This window comes from Aythya marila, assembly GCF_965140915.1.
Source record: "Aythya marila genome assembly, chromosome: 1".
NCBI lineage: Eukaryota > Metazoa > Chordata > Aves > Anseriformes > Anatidae > Aythya > Aythya marila.
Genome location: NC_139042.1, coordinates 169,622,621 through 169,628,720, shown reverse-complemented (window position 1 = coordinate 169,628,720; position 6,100 = coordinate 169,622,621).

Genomic DNA, 6,100 nt, shown 5'->3' with positions numbered 1-6,100 from the left:
TCTTGCTCTTTTCTAGTCTATAATTATAACGCCGCTCGCCGTCGGAAGGACCCCTTTCATTTGGATGCAGAGCCTTGCCACGGTTTGGCCAGCACCTCCAGTTTTCTCCATTTTACTTCCTGTCCCCAAACTGGGAAAGGCGAGGAGCATTTTCATCTGGGACCTTAGAAGAGTCACCTCCTCAGACCCAGCACTGACTGCATCTAACCAGGAAGACCAGACAACCCGGACAAATTTGGGACAAATTTAGGGATGTGCCCCAGGTGCAACTGGTTCCCACCCTGCAGCACATTGCTGCTCTCCCGCTGCCTTGAATTGGGAAATAAGGGCAGCAGGGCCCTCAGAGCCTCTCATCCCTCAAAATAAACGCAGTGGCTCTTACGAGAAGTCCCATCAGGTTCAGTGAACCTGTTCACGATGACACATTGGTGGCTTTTTGTGACTGGAGGGAACTTCTTCCCCTCTTCCCCTCTGTAAAATGAGATGGACTCCCTCTTTTATGACTCATGGCATTAAGAGGGAGCTGTAAAAGGTGACAGACTGTGAAAGCCTGTGAGAGGCCATATAATGTTGCCATAAATCGCTATGGAGAATGAAATAGTGTGACTGCGAAATAAATAAATAAATAAATAAAAATTCCAGGGGGAGAGAATAAGCAAGATTTATGGATTTAATACATTTTATGATGAAAGGTTTTTTCCCCTGCCTTCACCCCATTATAAGGTACAAAGCTATCTGAGAGCACTTATTTAATTAGAACTCTCTCTGAAAGCAAATCAGCCGCTGTCATTGTTTGCCTTTCTTCCCATTGGCAATCGCAGAGGGAAGACACTTTGATGTCAAGGCAGGCGAGACACGAGACTGTGGCATGTGTGTGTCAGGCAGCGGCCTGCAGTGAGAGATGACAAATCATTTTAACATTCGGTGACTTGGCATGAAGAAACGCGCTGCCCGATCCTATTACAGCGATGGCCCGCCCCGAGAAGACTCCTAATGACAGGGATCTTCTAAGGTCATTGTTAAAATAATCACTCAGACCTGAAAATCAGACCCCACGGGCTGCCTCCATCCACCTGAACGTGGAGGAAGGCAGGGAGGGAAGAGCTATAGCTTGTGACTGCTACCGGGAGTCCCTGCTTAAGGAGCTTGTTACATTTTCTTGCTGATGCCAATATCTGTGTTAGCATGAATGGAGACCTTTTGCTGTAAATTTTAAGGCAGCCTTACATTGTAATTCAGCTCTTCTGTTTGTGTTTATGTTGGTATCTTGAATGCACAATGTGAACAGCACATTGGTGGGAGGCTGCAAAAGCTCAGTTATTAGAGAAGGGCCATGAAAGCCATCACCATCACTTCTTTGTCCCTCATCTCACTAAGGACTGGCTACAGAGCTCTGCAAAAATCCTTTTCTTCCGAGACATTAGAAGCTGCCTTCTGCTTTAAAGCAGACAAGAAAGAAGGGGGACTTGGGAGGAGGAATACAGCAGCAAATGCTGTTCCCCATCTCCGACAAAGCGTCAGTGATGTCAGCTAAGGCTAAGGACTGAGGAAACGTTGTTTAACTCTGCTTTGCTCTTGGGGGATGCTGACAGTAGTGACAGTCCTGCTGTATACAAAACGCCTGCCACCTGTGACCTGCTATTTAAAACTAGAACTGATATCTCATACTTTCTTACAATCCTGTCTTTCTGCCAAACTTGTTGAATGAGCAAATCTAACCTACAAGGAGCCTCCTGGGCAATCTGAGTGATCTTCTGGCCCTTTAATGCAAGGTTTAGCAAACAAGCAAGTTCAAATAGGGTGCTGACTGATTAACTGGTTAATAGGCAGCTGATGTGTACAACATAATAGAGGGAACAAATAAATGTGTATATTTTGTGGAATTAAAAAGATTTTCTTTCTGTAAGGATTTGTATTTGTATTGTCTCTCCTCTGCTATGTAACTGTTTCCACTGTAAGATGCATGGGTGGTCATCACCATTTATTAGATTTTAAAATGTAATTAAGTCCACTGCAGCAAATGAAGTTTTATAGCAAACTCTTAAAATCTCATAATAATGAGTAAGGGCCTTCAAAGTATTGCTGGAGCTCCAGTGATCTCTATACTATAAAGCACTAATTATTTCACCTTCGTATTTGAGGAATAATTCTGCAGACCCTGCAGACCTTCTAAAACCTATATGGAGTCTCATCACAGATCATTAATCCAAATGAAGATAGCTTCAAGGCATGATAAGTAATACTTTGAGATATTCACACCTTTGCTATCACAAGCAACTATTTTTATCAGGTGTCATGTGCCTGGTAGCATGCAGAAATTCTGTTTGTATACAGTATGTTTCTAAAAGGGTATCAAAAAAGATAGATGTTTGAAGTGTGTAAAACAGTATTTTACATTTGCAACGAATGGTTTAAGTTTATCATTTCTTGTGCTTTTTCAGATCTTTCATGATGGACATCCTTAGCATCATTGGCAAACAAGGGCAAAGGACGTCCTTTGTTTTTACAGACATATATGGAAGACGGGAATTTGAGAGGTCTCATCTGCAAAAATAATTTTCAGAAGTTTCTCTAGATGTTCAGCTCCACTGGTGATCACTACTAATGGTGTATTTTGCATCCATGTTCTCTTGATTTGTTTTGGACAAATATAAATTGCAAAGGGACAAGAAGGCCAACGGCATCCTGGCTTGTATCAGAAACAGTGTGACCAGCAGGGCTAGGGAGGTGATTGTCCCCCTGTACTCAGCTCTGGTGAGGCCGCACCTTGAGTACTGTGTTCAGTTTTGGGCCTCTTGCTACAAGAAGGACATGGAGGTGCTTGAGCGGGTGCAGAGAAGGGCGACGAAGCTGGTGAGGGGCCTGGAGAACAAGTCCTACGAGGAGCGGCTGAGGGAGCTGGGCTTGTTCAGCCTGGAGAAAAGGAGGCTCAGGGGTGACCTTATTGCTCTCTACAGATACCTTAAAGGAGGCTGTAGAGAGGTGGGGGTTGGTCTGTTCTCCCACGTGCCTGGTGACAGGATGAGGGGGAATGGTCTTGGAGGTTTAGGTTGGATCTTAGGAAGAACTTCTTTACCAAAAGGGTTGTTAGGCATTGGAACAGGCTGCCCAGGGAAGTGGTGGAGTCACCATCCCTGGAAGTCTTTAAAAGACGTTTAGATGTAGAGCTTAGGGATATGGTTTAGTGGGGACTGTTAGCGTTAGGTCAGAGGTTGGACTCGATCTTGAGGTCTCTTCCAACCTAGAAATTCTGTGATTCTGTGATTCTGTGAAAAATATTGTCATGCTGTGTAACTAAACAGGTTTCTGCTGTTACCATCAATGGGTGTTTAACAAGACAATGCAGTGCAGCACATGGTAGGAATCTATCAAATACAAGTTATTTAATTTCTTGGTCCTTCCTGCTTATTTTCTCTTGATTTTCTTTTGGTTTTCCAGTCTGCTACATTGGAAGATTTCTGGAAGAAAGTAATTAATATTGCGTGTTAGTGAAGCTTCAAGCAAACACGACAGTATCTCTAACAATACATTATACCAATACCCAATGAAATGTCATAATAACAAGGCTGAAATGTAGTATGAACAACATGAAAGAATCCCCTCGTTGAAAAGAAGTAAATAATTAAAGTGTTGGGAAGAGGGTGGTATTAAAGAAGCTGCTGTCAGATTTTCTCAGACAAGAATGGATTGGGTTTTGCTTTATTTTTCTACTTACTGTCACTAGCTGCTAGAATTCCTGTCTTAAACAAATGAACAAATTAACATAAAATGTCCTCTGACCTTAAGGGGAACATGTGGAGAGCTGCTGTGATATCTTGCAGCCTCTTTCATGAGAGAAACGGCAATAATTAAAAGTTAATCTACTGTGAGAGATACCACCATACTTAGCATCACTCAGTGCGGGTTGTGGAAATATACTTTAAAGCAGGCTGGTTTATCTCTGGAAGTCACATGGTAGGATACTTCAGAGGATTACAAATGAATTTGTCTGCAGCACAAAGCCGGCTGCCTCCACGGATTCATTCTCAGAGTCCTATAAGACCATATTCAGGAACACTTCATTTTGCATCTTCCTTGTAATGAAATAACCAGCATTTTTTGCATAGTAGTGCTGGGTTTGTTATTGGGAATATTGTTATTACTGTGATTGCTGTCAGCCTCAACAATCCTTTTATTGCCAGAAGGTGCACACACACCAAAATGAACTGATAGCACGGCACGGGAGCTGTCAGACAGAGATGGGATGGACAAAGCACCACGAGTGAGGTGTCCAGGAGCCGGACTCAAAGGCCAATACCTGGGACAACTTTCTCTTGACTTAAAATAGAGCTAACTGCATAGCTGGGCATAACCAGTCTTTTTTACTTGGGGGATCTGTTGTAAAGCTGTGGTGCAATATACTGCCTTTGTTAGAGGTGAGATTAAACCACGCTGCTGCAACTGATGGAAGAAACTATGCCCCTCCTTACCTGTAAATGTAGAGGCATGTTACCACTGAATCCATCCAGGACTGTAAGGGCAAGGGATTTTCTTGAGCTGCATAATGGACAGAGAGGTTTGTGCAAGTGTCTGACTGTATGAGTAAAAAAGGGAAAAATGAGGCAGAAGATATTCAAAGAATGATCTGGAACCTAAGGACAGACACAAAAGTGTCTGCAGGAAAAAGTGTTTAGAAAAAGCAAGTTCTTTTGCTTTAGATGTTTTCTGTAAAGGATTTGGAACCAGAAACTATTCATTGCTGCTGCACTTGGGAGAACAGGGTTATAGGTATTTGTGTATAAAAAAGGATTGCATTAGGATGCCTGACTACCACCAATTTCTCTTTGTAAAAGGAAAAAACTGACAAGAGCTCTTTTTCTTATTTACCTGATTCTAGTTAAAAAAAAATAACAAAACACACACACACAAAAACACCTAACAATACTTACAATGTTAAAAGAAGTCACTTGATAAACACATGAAAAGGATAAAACTGAGTGACCCAGATAGTCCTGCTAGTCCCTTAAAAGCCAGTTCTGGTTTTCCTCCCTAGCATACTTCAATGCTAAACATTTCTCTCAGAACTTCTGGTGTTTTGCAGATGTTGATTAAAAGGAAAAAAAAAAAAAAAAAAGAGTATAAGAAGAGAAGGTAGCAAATTGAAAAGCGAGTTTAGTGAACCGACATAGACAAACACAACCGGCCTTCCCTTTTTGTATTTCCACCTGAGCTAAAACAAATCCTCTTCTCTGCTTTCCGCAACTTTTTGGTTAAAAATGCCTAAATCCCCTTAGAAGCTTTTGCAAAATACACACTCTGCTGTTTGTTTACCTTGGTTCAGAATCGAAAGTCTCACTGCTCCCCCAGCCATGAGGTTCAGACTGTGAGCCAGGAGTGGACAGACCAAGCCCCAGGCTGGCTGGAAAGGGGGAGAAGCTTGTTGGGTTGCTGCCCAGCCAGATGACACACGGGTATGGCACGCTGCTAGTTGGGGGATTTATCCTTCACACTCCTCTGGGTAAATCCTTGTTTTGACTATTTTAGTGAGGTGGGGGAAAGCTTTTCCTGCCATGGTGAGTGTGGGTACATCCCAACTCAACATACGTAAATATTCATGGAGACAAGAGTCTTGGGAACGGCTGGCACTTTGGAGGCCACTTTGCTTCCGTCTGTTAGAGGCATAGCAGAGTAATCCTTCTCTTTTTTAGAACTGAAACTGTTCTGGTTTCCATACCACATCAGCTTTTTTACCATCTATGGGACTGAAGAAAGGATTTCAGAAAACCCTCTCTGATCTGCTGCACCAAGCTCACAAAGCATTGCTACCATGGGCAAGTCAGCTCAGGAGACAAGGAGAAAAGGCCACTGGGGGTCATTCCTGTGCCCAGTAGAGTGATGTCCATACAAACTAGAAAATGCTGGACAGAAGAAGAATAAAATGGCTTTTATGTTGTGTAGGGAAATGGTTGACAACTGCAAAAGCTTTCCTTTAAGACCGGTTTTACTCCTCAGAACATGGCAATAACTGGCAGCCTTCGTTTGAGTCAGTTTCTGAATCTCTGTGTCATTGAGCAAAAATAAAGAAAAAATCTGTCCTGTAAAGCTACATTTTGAATTTTTA